The sequence below is a fragment of the Triticum dicoccoides genome, chromosome 7B, assembly GCF_002162155.2.
Source record: "Triticum dicoccoides isolate Atlit2015 ecotype Zavitan chromosome 7B, WEW_v2.0, whole genome shotgun sequence".
In the NCBI taxonomy this organism is placed as follows: Eukaryota; Viridiplantae; Streptophyta; class Magnoliopsida; order Poales; family Poaceae; genus Triticum; species Triticum dicoccoides.
This window is the reverse complement of record NC_041393.1, coordinates 609690298-609703065: the sequence shown is the minus strand read 5'-3', so window position 1 is coordinate 609703065 and position 12768 is coordinate 609690298. Positions and strand designations below refer to the sequence as shown.

The 12768-nt window shown below is 41.7% G+C and overlaps 1 pseudogene; it reads left to right on the top strand.

Annotated features, from left to right (window-relative positions):
• LOC119339206 overlaps positions 1–12768 on the top strand; it is a 61596-nt pseudogene that overhangs the window by 22964 nt on the left and 25864 nt on the right.

Genomic DNA, 12768 nt, shown 5'->3' with positions numbered 1-12768 from the left:
CAGCCCCCTTAGGAGCCGTCGCCCCTGCCCCGAGTGTGCGCCCCCTGCCCCGTCGATGTCATAGCCGTCACCGTCCTCTCCGCCGACCCCGCGCCCCTGCCCCTCCTCACCTTGGTCTAGCCGGCGCCCTTCCTTTCCTTGTTTTTTTTCATATATATGATGATATATATGCTTGTTTTTTCATATATATGCTTATTTTTTCATATATATGATGATATATATGCTTGTTATCATAATTGTTTTCGTTCATATATATGATGAATTTTTTGTAGAATATGATTTTTTTTGTTCATAGATGATCATATATATGATGTATGCATGGATGTGGATGGAATATGATGTTTTTTGTTCATAGAATATGATTTTTTTTATTCATAGATTTTTTTTGTTCATGAGAGAGGCGGGGACGTCGAGGAAGTTGTACTGTTTAGGGTTAGGGTCGTCGAGGAGGATGGAAAATAAGGAAAAAGAGTAAAAGAGGAAGAAGGAAGAAGGAGAATAAGAAGGAGAAGAAGAGGAGAAAAATAATAAGTAGAGGAAGTAGAAGAAAAAAAAGAGAAGAAGAAGGAATAAAGGAGAATAAGAAGAATTTTTTTCTTCTCCTCCTCTATTCCTTCTTCTTCTCCTCTTTCTTTATTCTATTTTTTATTCTTCTTCTTCTTCTTCTTCTCTTTTTTTTCTTCTCCTCTTTTCTTCTTCTTCTTCTTCTTCTTCTTCTTCTTCTTCTTCTTCTTATTATTATTATTATTATTATTATTATTATTATTATTATTATTATTATTATTATTATTATTATTATTATTATTATTATTATTATCAGGAACGAGGGTGTCGAAGATCGCCGAGGGGTCGAGGGTCGGGAACTAGGCTAGAGAGTTGAGGGTCACAGAGGGTGGAGGGTCGTCGAGGCCGGTCGAGGGTCAAGGGTTTGAGGGTTCTAGGGTCGAGGGTTCGAGGGTCGAGGTCGTCGAGGGGTCGAGGGTTCGAGGGTTCTAGGGTCGAGGGTTGAGGGTTCGAGGGTCGTCGAGGGGCCGAGGGTTCGAAGGTCAAGGGTCGTCGAGGGGTCAAGGATCGCCGAGGGGTCGAGAGGTTGCCTAGTGTCAAAGTATTGAAGAAATCCATGGCTTCATCATTAGCCGGAAGTAACCGGGGCATGATGGTACGAAGTTCTCGAAAGTTATTTTGGAACGGAGTCCTGGATAGGATAATCCGCCTTTTGGTACAAATTTCAGCAAAGGCCTTCCAAATAGCAATATTCGGAAGGCTCTTGCTGTACTTTGGACCAAAAAGCGAATTATCCTATCTGGGATTCTGTTCCAGAATAATTTTATATTGGAGAACTTCGTACCATCATGCGTCTGTTACTTTCGCCTAATGATGAAGACATGGTTTTGTTGAATCCTTTGACACTAGACAAACGTGACATGAGGGGATCGAGGGTCCGGAACTAGGGTAGAGGGTCGTGGATCGCCGAGCGGTCGAGGGTCGTGAACTAGCTAGGATCAAGGGTCGAGGGTCGCCGAGGGGTCGAGGGTCGTCGAGGGGTCGATATACCCCCTCTCCGATAACTTCGACATGAGGGGGGGGGTCGATATACCCCCTCCCCAATAACATTTTGTTCTATGTATATGTCGTCGTTGTCGATATACCCCCTCTCCGATAACTTCGACATGAGGGGGGTCGATATACCCCCTCCCTGATAACATTTTTTTCTATGTATATGTCGTTGTTGTCGATATACCCCCTCCCTAATAACTTCAATATATCCATCTCTCATGTTTGTATATTAATTTCCATGTTGTAATATTTGCAGAAACTATGGATCAACAAAGAGACTTCGAACAAGAAGAGATATTGGGGGACATAATCTGCGACGGACGTGATGTCATGTCGTTTCTCAACAACATCGAAGAAGGTCTGCAAGGATAGGAAGCATGCTACGGTGATCAAACAATGGAGGAGGAAAGTGATGATCATGATGGTGGCTCCGGCGACCGTGATGACGCCTCCGATGACCGAACGGAGTCGGGATCAGCTGTTGCAAAGTCCGGCGAGGTCTATATATATATATATATATATATATATATATATATATATATATATATATATATATTAAGCGTGTGCTGACTAGCTAATTGATGCATTATAAATATTTGGTATGTATATATATTAACTCTTCTTTCTTCTTTTATATAGCCCTTCGGATCAAGCAATACTTCAGTAAAGAAACGAGGCCCGAAGAAAAAGTTGCGCCCGGATGAAAGGTTCACGATCATAGAAATCGCGCGCGATGGCCAACCAATTAAACCCCTCCAGATCAAGGAAGAATTTTCTGCTCAGTGCGGGGTTCTTGTTAGGGACATGATCCCGGTCAGCATCGAGCTATGGAATGAGCCTAAGAAGGAAGAGCTTCAAGTTTCTTTTGTCGAATATAGATAGAAAGAAGATCTTTGGAAAGTGCTGAAGGTAAATTTCACCCTACCAGAAGAGGAAGATCCGGAGAATCCAGTTATAGAGCCATTGATCAAGTCCTGTGCTCTCAAGAAGATGACAGATCTATTCAGGAGGTGGAAGAATGAGTTGAAAGGAATGTGTGTCGACCAAGACAAGACTCCAGAATTCACCGACCGATTTGAGAAGATAAGAGATCACTGGCCCGCATTTGTGGCCAACAAGACATCAAAGAGGAGTAAGAAGATGTCAGTGATTAACAAGATAAATGCTACAAAGAAGGAGCATCACCATCGCACGGGGTCAGGTGGCTACCTCAAAGCCCGGCCGTTGTGCGACAAGGCTGAGCGGGACCTAATTGCTAAAGGGGTCGAACCAGAGACATTGCACTGGCCAGACCATTGTAGGACTTGGTTCTTCGGGGCTGGTGGAACATTGGACCCTGAAACAGGGAAGTGCTGCTGGACGGATGAGCAACTTGCAACACCCGTCAAGAAGCTTCAGAAAGCAATAAACAAAGTGCGGGAAGGGAAGTTCATTCCCGACAGAGAGAATGATGAGCTCACAAGGGCCCTCGGGAATCCTGAGCACCCTGCTACGTCTTGAGCTTGCGTTGGTTTTCCTCGAAGAGGAGAGGGTGATGCAGCACAGTAGCGTAAGTTTTTCCCTTAGTTTTTGAGAACCAAGGTATCAATCCAGTAGGAGGCTTCTCAGCAAGTCCCACGAACCTACACAAACAAACAAAGAACTCGCAACCAACGCGACAAAGGGGTTGTCAATCCCTTCACGGCCACTTGCGAAAGTGAGATCTGATAGAGATAATATGATAAGATAAATATATTTTTGGTATTTTATAATATAGATGCAAAAAATAAAGATGCAAATAAAAGTAGATTGGAAGCAAATATGATAAGAGATAGATCCGGGGGCCATAGGTTTCACTAGAGGCTTCTCTCGAGAGCATAAGTATTACGGTGGGTGAAAAAATTACTGTCGAGCAATTGATAGAAAAGCGAATAATTATGACGTTATCTAGGCATGATCATGTATATAGGCATCACGTCCGCAGCAAGTAGACCGACTCCTGCCTGCATCTACTACTATTACTCCACACATCGACCGCTATCCAACATGCATCTAGAGTATTAATTTCATAAGAACAGAGTAACGCATTAAGCAAGATGACATGATGTAGAGGGAAAAACTCAAGCAATATGATATAAACCCCATCTTTTTATCCTCAATGGCAACAATACAATACGTGTCTTGCAACCCTTTCTGTCACTGGGTAATAACACCGCAAGATTGAACCGAAAGCTAAGCACTTCTCCCATGGCAAGAAAGATCAATCTAGTAGGCAAACCGATAATTCGAAGAGACTTGCAAAGATAACTCAATCATATAAAAGAATTCAGAGAAGATTCAATTATTATCCATAGATAAATCTGATCATAAACCCACAATTCCTCGGATCTCGACAAACACATCGCAAAAAGAGATTACATCGAATAGTTCTTCACAGGAGAGGGGAAGAACATTGTATTGAGATCCAAAAAGAGAGAAGAAGCCATCTAGCTAATAACTATGGACCCGTAGGTCTGTGGTAAACTACTCACAACTCATAGGAGGGGCAAGGATGTTGACGTAGAAGCCCTCTGTGGTGGATTCCCCCTCCGACAGAACGCCGGCGACGGCTCCAAGATGGGATCTCGCTGATACAGAAGGTTACGGCGATGGAAATTGTGTTTCGGGTTGCTCCTGGATGTTTTCGGGGTACGTAGGCTTATATAGGAGGAAGAAGTACATCGGTGGACGCCCGAGGGGCCCACGAGACAGGGGGCGCGCCCTACAGGGGGGGGGGCGCCCTCCTATCTCGTGGGAGCCTCGGCTTCTTCTTGACTTGCACTCCAAGTCCTCTGGATCACGTTCGTTCCAAAAATCATGCTCCCAGAGGTTTCTTTCCGTTTGGACTCCATTTGATATTCTTTTTCTTCGAAATATTGAAATAGGCAAAAAACAGCAATACGGGCTGGGCCTCCGGTTAGTAGGTTAGTCCCAAAAATGATAATAATTTATAAAATAAAGCCCATAAACATCCAAAACAGGTAATATAATAGCATGGAACAATCAAAAATTATAGATACGTTGGAGACGTATCAAGCATCCCCAAGCTTAATTCCTGCTCGTCCTCGAGTAGGTAAATGATAAAAAAGAAATTTTTGATGTGGAATGCTACCTAGCATAAATCTCAATGTAATTTTCTTAATTGTGGCATGAATGTTCAGATCCAAATGATTCAAGATAAAAGTTCATATTGATAAAAGAAATAGTAACACTTCAAGCATACTAATAAAAGCAATCATGTCTTCTCAAAATAACATGGCTAAAGAAAGTTCATCCCTACAAAATCATATAGTTGTGCTATGCTTCATTTTCGTCACACAAAGATGTTCTCAACTTCTATATCCCCGATGACAAGCCAAACAATTGTTTCGTACTTAAATAATCTCAAACTTTTTCAACCTTCACACAATAAATGAGCGTGAGCCATGGATATATCACTATGGGTGGAATAGAATAATGATTGGGGATTGTGTGGAGAAGAGAAAAAAGGAGAAAGTCTCACATTGACGAGGATAATCAACGGGCTACGGGAATGCCCATCAATTGATGTCAACATGAGGAGTAGGGATTGCCATGCAACGGATGCACTAGAGCTATAAATGAATGAAAGCTCAACAAAAGAAAACTAGTGGATGTGCATCCAACTTGTTTGCTCACGAAGACCTAGGGCATTTGAGGAAGCCCATCGTAGGAATATACAAGCCAAGTTCTATAATGAAAAACTCCCACTAGTATATGAAAGTGACAACCTATGAGACTCTCTACATGAAGAACATGGTGCTACTTTGAAGCACAATATATGAGACTCATAAAGAACAAGGTGCTACTTTGAAGCACAAGTGTGAAAAAGAGATAGTAGCATTGCCCTTTTTATTTATTTTCTTCTTTTTTTTCTTTTTTTCTTTTTTTTCTTTTTGCCTTTTTTGCCTTCCTTTTCTTTTTTCTTTTTGGGCAATGCTCTAATAATGATGATCATCACACTTCTATTGATTACAACATATGAATTACAACTCGAAACTAGAACAAGATATGACTCTATATAAATGCCTCTGGCGGTGTACCGGGATGGTACAATGAATCAAGAGTGACATGTATGGAAAATAATGCATGGTGGCTTTGCCACAAATACGATGTCAACTACATGATCATGCAGTGGAAATATGACAAAAGTAATGTATGTCATGATGATGATGAACGAAACGGTGGAAAGTTGCATGGCAATATATCTTGGAATGGCTATGGAAATGCCATAAATAGGTAGGTATGGTGGATGTTTTGAGGAAGATATAAGGAGGTTTATGTGTGATAGAGCGTATCATATCACGAGGTTTGGATGCATCGGCGAAGTTTGCACCAACTCTCAAGGTGAGAAAGGGCAATGCATGGTACCGAAGAGGCTAGCAATGATGGAAAGGTAAAAGTGCTTATAATCCATGGACTCAACATTAGTCAAAAGAACTCATATACTTATTGCAAAAATTTAGAAGTCATCAAAAATCAAGCACTACGCGCATGCTCTTAGGGGGATAGATCGGTAGGAAAAGACCATCGCTCGTCCCCGACCACCACTCATAAGGATGCACAAGCCAGTTACACTTCATGTTTCAAATTTGTTACACAACTTTAACCATATGTGCATGCTACGGGGCTTTCTAACTTCAACATAAGTATTCTTTAAATTCATAATCACCCAACTAGCATGACTTTAATATCACTACCTTCATATCTCAAAACAATTATCAACTATCAAGTTGATCATAGCATCCAATTCACTTCCTATGATAATTTTTATTATACCCAACTTGGATGCTCATCATTCTAGGACCAATTCATAACCATAGCAAATACCATGTGTTCTAAAAGACTCTAAAAATAATATAAGTGAAGCATGAGAGACTAGCAATTTCTTCAAAATTAATCCACCACCGTGCTCTAAAAGATATAAGTGAAGCACTAGAGCAAAAACTATCAAGCTCAAAAGATATAAGTGAAGCACATAGAGCATTCTATCAAATCCTAAGCAAATAGGCTTCTCCCAAAAGTTGTGTTACATCAAGAATGATTGTGGTAAACTAAAAAGCAAAGACCAATATAATACACGACGCTCCAAGCAAAACACATATCATGTGGTAAATAAAAATATAGCTCCAAGTAAAGTTACCAATGAACGAAGACGAAAGAGGGGATGCCTTCCCGGGGCATCCCCAAGCTTAGGCTTTTGGCTATCCTTAAATATCTTGGGGTGCCTTGGGCATCCCCAAGCTTAGGCTCTTGCCACTCTTTATTCCATAGTCCATAAAAGCTTTACCCAAAACTTGAAAACTTCACAACACAAAACTCAACAGGAAATCTTATAAGCTCCGTTAGTGAAAGAAAACAAAACCACCACATAAGGTACTGTAATGAACTCATTCTTTATTTATTTTGGTGTTAAAACTACTGTATTCCAAGTTCTCTATGGTTCATACCCTTACATACTAGCCATAGATGCATCAAAATAAGCAAACAACACACGAAAAACAGAATCTGTCAAAAACAGAACAGTATGTAGCAATCTGTAACTAACGCAAACTTCTGGAACTCTAAAAATTCTACCAAAATAGGACGTTCTAAAAAATTTGTTTATTGATCAGCAGCAAAAAGAATCAGCAAAAGCTCGTTTCTGTGATTCATTGAATTTTTCTCGTGAGCGCAAAGTTTCTGTTTTTCAGCAGAATCAAATCAACTATCATCATAGTTTATCCTATAGGTTCTACTTGGCACAAACACTAAATAAAACATGAAAACACATCTAAACATAAAGTAGAAACAAAATTTAACACTAAACAGGAACAAAACAAAGAACATAAAGAAAATTGGGTTGCCTCCCAACTAGCGCTATCGTTTAACGCCCCTAGCTAGGCATAAAAGCGAAGATAGATCTAAGTAGTGCCATCTTTGGCACTTGATTCATTCATAGAGCACTTGTGATCTCTAGGGTTTTCTCTCCTTTTAGCAATGGTTAAACCTTTAGGCAAAAATTCAAGAAATTCATTGGTAGCAAAAGGTTCCTTAATGATAGAAAAACAATTGGGATAAACGCTTATGGATTTGAGATCCGCGTCTCCCTTATTAGAAGAATCACCCTTATTTTTAGGGACATAAATAAACTTGGCAGTTTTAGTAGAGGGGTTTGGAGTGTTTTTCATAGAGGAAAAAGCGGAACCTAAGTTTGTAATGATATCCTCAAGTTTACCGATTCTAGTAGAGTCTAGATCTATTCTCTCATTTACTATAGGTTCTTTCTCTTTAAGATTTTTCAAAGTAACTCCAACCCTAGATCCATATTGGGTGATATGATTATGAATCTTTTTATCCAAATTTTCAATTGACTCAACAGTGGCAATTTTTTTTTCAATAATATCAAGCCATTGCATAATGTGTTCTAAAGTTAAAACAATTCCATTAACCAAAAGAGGTGGTGGGCCAAACAAATCTAACATAGCATTATAAGAATCAAACGTATGGCTAGGCAAGAAATCACCTCCGGCAACAGTATCAAGAACACGTCTATTCCAAGGAGTAATGCCTACATAAAAATTGCGGAGAAGAACGGAAGTAGAAAGCTTCCTAGTAGATCTATTTTGAGAAATGCAAATTCTATGCCAAGCATCTTTTAAATTTTCTCCCCCCTTTGTTTGAAATTGAGGATTTCATGTTTGGGAGTAATAAAGAGGATAGGAGGACTAGCCATAACGACGAGGTAAACGATCTAACACACGAGCAAACGGAAAAAGGCAAACGGAAAAGAGAGGAGGTAGATTGAGAAAGAGAGGGCGAATAAAACGGCAAGGGTGAAGTGGGGGAGAGGAAAACGAGAGGCAAATGGCAAATAATGTAAATGCGAGGGAGATGAGTTTGTGATGGGTACTTGGTATGTCTTGACTTGAGCGAAGACCTCCCCGGCAATGGCGCCAGAAATCCTTCTTGCTACGTCTTGAGCTTGCGTTGGTTTTCCTCGAAGAGGAGAGGGTGATGCAACACAGTAGCGTAAGTATTTCCCTCAGTTTTTGAGAACCAAGGTATCAATCCAGTAGGAGGCTTCTCAACAAGTCCCACGAACCTACACAAACAAACAAAGAACTCGCAACCAACGCGACAAAAGGGTTGTCAATCCCTTCACGGCCACTTGCAAAAGTGAGATCTGATAGAGATAATATGATAATATAAATGTATTTTTGGTATTTTATAATATAGATGCAGAAAATAAAGATGCAAATAAAAGTAGATTGGAAGCAAATATGATAAGAGATAGACCCGGGGGCCATAGGTGTCACTAGAGGCTTCTCTCGAGAGCATAAGTATTATGGTGGGTGAACAAATTACTGTCGAGCAATTGATAGAAAAGCGAATAATTATGACGTTATCTAGGCATGATCATGTATATAGGCATCACGTCCGCAACAAGTAGACCGACTCCTGCCTGCATCTACTACTATTACTCCACACATCAACCGCTATCCAGCATGCATCTAGAGTATTAAGTTCATAAGAACAGAGTAACACATTAAGCAAGATGACATGATGTAGAGGGATAAACTTAAGCAATATGATATAAACCCCGCCTTTTTATCCTTGATGGCAACAATACAATACGTGTCTTGCAACCCTTTCTGTCACTGGGTAAGAACACCGCAAGATTGAACCCAAAGCTAAGCACTTCTCCCATGGCAAGAAAGATCAATCTAGTAGGCCAAACCAAACTGATAATTCGACGAGACTTGCAAAGATAACTCAATCATATAAAAGAATTCAGAGAAGATTCAATTATTATCCATAGATAAATCTGATCATAAACCCACAATTCATCGGATCTTGACAAACACACCGCAAAAAGAGATTACATCGAATAGTTCTTCACAAGAGAGGGGAAGAACATTGTATTGATATCTAAAAAGAGAGAAGAAGCCATCTAGCTAATAAGTATGGACCCGTAGGTCTGTGGTAAACTACTCACAACTCATAGGACGGGCAAGGATGTTGGTGTAGAAGCCCTCCATGGTGGATTCCCCCTCCGGCAGAACGCTGGCGATGGCTCCAAGATGGGATCTCGCGGATACAGAAGGTTACGGTGGTGGAAATTGTGTTTCAGGTTGCTCCTGGATGTTTTCGGGGTACGTAGGCTTATATAGGAGGAAGAAGTACGTCGGTGGACGCCCGATGGGCCCACGAGACAGGGGGGCGCCCTCCTATCTCGTGGGAGCCTCGGCTGCTTCTTGACTTGCACTCCAAGTCCTCTGGATCACATTCGTTCCAAAAATCACGCTCCCGAAGGTTTCATTCCGTTTGGACTTCGTTTGATATTCCTTTCCTTCGAAATACTGAAATAGGCAAAAAACATCAATACGGGCTGGGCCTCCTCTTAGTAGGTTAGTCCCAAAAATGATAATAATGTATAAAATAAAGCCCATAAACATTCAAAATAGGTAATATAATAGCATGGAACAATAAAAAATTATAGATATGTTGGAGATGTATCACACCCTGGACGAACACGAGGCACGCCAGGCTCTGTTGCGTGGAAGGTTGGGTTTCCCGACGCAGGCGGTTACAAAACCCAAGAGAGGAGGAGGAAAGTGGAGCACAACAAACTGCAAGAGCTTAAGGCAAGGGTACGAAAGCTAAAGGAACGACAAGATGTTGAGAACCAGCAACTGCGAAATCCTGCCCAAGAAGCTACCCTAGAAGCTACCTCGCCATCTCAGCGGAGAAGCAGCGTGGCTTCGACCAAGCTCGTTCAGCAGTCTGACTTGACGGGTCCTAGCTACCCCGTGGATTTTATCACGGATTCACACCAGTGCCACCTTATGACGCAATGGCTTCCGCTCAAAGTCAAGACGGTTGTCGGCTCTGTGTTTCCTCCTTCACTCGGAGCAACTTTTCACTGCCGTCCGATTCCACAAGGCTATGCTATTGTGATGGTGGACAAAATAACGGAGTGATTTGAGGAGCTCCAGCTTGACCACCCTACAGGTGATGGGGAGACTCAGCTGGGTCTTGCTATGCATACTCCGTGTCTATGGCGGAAGGAGCACATCAAGCTTCTGAACTTCATGACTCCTGCTAGTTAGCTGGGCACTACACCTCCTCCTCCTCCTCCGGCGAGTGATCATGGCACTCCGCCTCCTGCTCCGGTGCGTGAGGGCGGCAGTACTCCGCCTCCTTCTCCGCCTGCTCCGGCGTGTCCGAGCAGCCCACCTCCTCCTTCACCGCCTCGTAAGCGCCGATGGAACACAGACGTCGTAGCAGTCCGCCTTCGGCTTATCCGCCTCTTCAGCAACGAAAGAAGACAACCGCAACCGCTCCGACTGCTCCGATGTCTAGCAGTACAGCCAAAGGCGGGAGGTAATACAAATTCGGTCCATCGTGTCTCAAGCCTCTAGAGTAGTTATCATACGAGAGGAGCGATGAGCAAAACCACAAGATCTCTGAAGGCCAAGTGAATGACTTCTTTCAATCAGTAAAAGCTAAGAAACATCCATCTCCGGAGGAGAAGATAGATCCAGTGAAAGCGAAGCACACTTTGGATGCCTTGCAGCGATCATCACAGCCTCCGCCGCAATCCAACTATGACCGCATCATTGAAAGAACATATAAGGAAGCGGAGCGGTCGGGAAGCACTTGCAGTGATCAAAGGCTGGCAGAACGAAGAAAAGGGAAAAGAATTCCCCAGCTCGACGAACAACCGAAGCAATCGTGCCCCCCACTCAATGTGTCTAGCGATATCGTCGCTAATCTTGCAGGGATGCTGCCCGGTACCAATCCTGGAGATTACATGACCGATGACGATGCAATTTTTTTTGAAACAATGGAGGTGGACACATTAAGAATCGAGCACGGGAAGCCTCTCGTCAGACCTGGTACTTCCCTAGCAACGATGATGCGAAGATTTCATGATTGGTACATGGACATTTGCAGGAAGTCTGGGAAAAATACTTTGTCGCTGAGAGTTAAAGAGGAGCACGACCTCGTTGGAATTGATCTGTTGTTAGTTCCATATGAGGAGTTCTTCCAGTTTTTCAATCAAAAGGCACTTGATAAAACAATCATCACTTGCTGATGTCTGTAAGTACTACTTCTTTGTAATTAATTAAGTCTCTATATATCGCTCAGCTCTTTCATTGCATGTATATATAATTATCCTCATTATATTATGCAGATTGAAGATCGCCGAATTGAAGAAAAGACAAGTAGGTGATATTGAGTTCATTAACATAAATCTCATGGATGAATGGAGTGTTAAACACTCTGCCAGAGAAACCGAGGCCAACTTGCTCGCATCTTTACTTCAAAATCGAAACAAAGCTACAATACTCTTTCCTTACGAATACAAGTGAGTGTTACTGTCTTGTGCATATTCAGTTTCCCTTATTACTTGAGGTTATAGTAATGTAATTGATGAGTTATGCATGCGTGCGCAGCTTCCACTTTATTCTGCTAGAGATTAAGCTTGAGTAGGGACTAGTAACCATCATAGACTCCAAACGAAAAAATCCGGAGGAGTATGCGACCATGACTAAAATGCTTGAGAAGTAAGTTCAAATCATTATCGCATCATATCGGCAACTTTGTTCATTTCTTGATATCAAGTAATTGTTTTCTTTGTCTAGCAGGGTTTGAAAATAGTTCACCGCACAAGCTCCGGGACTGCCGGGGCAGCTGCGATTTAACCACTCGAAAGTAAGTACTAGCTACTAGCTAGTTCCGCGCATCTCCCATTGATTCTAACTAGTTTCATCAATACCATTTAGCAAGCTTGCTTATCAGTTTGATTGACCTCTATTTCTTGTAAAGTGGTTGTGGCAGGAATCCGAAAATGATTTATGTGGATACTACATTTGCGAGTTTATCCACCACACCACCTGTGAGCGGGGCTACTCTAAACAACAATATGAAGTGTGTAAGCAATAATATTCACAATTTTATTTTATTACCATCATTTGTGTTGAGTTTCAATATGTATTGACCCCCTTCTTGAAATTAGATGTGGCAGATGCGGGATGAATTTCTACCACAAGATCGCATACGAGCAATTCAAAAGGAATTGGCGGGATTCTTTCTTGACCATGTCATCGACAAACACGAAGACTACCATGTGGAAGTTGAGTTCAGATGTTAGGGGATTTTGTAAGAGATCTTATATTGTGTGTGTGT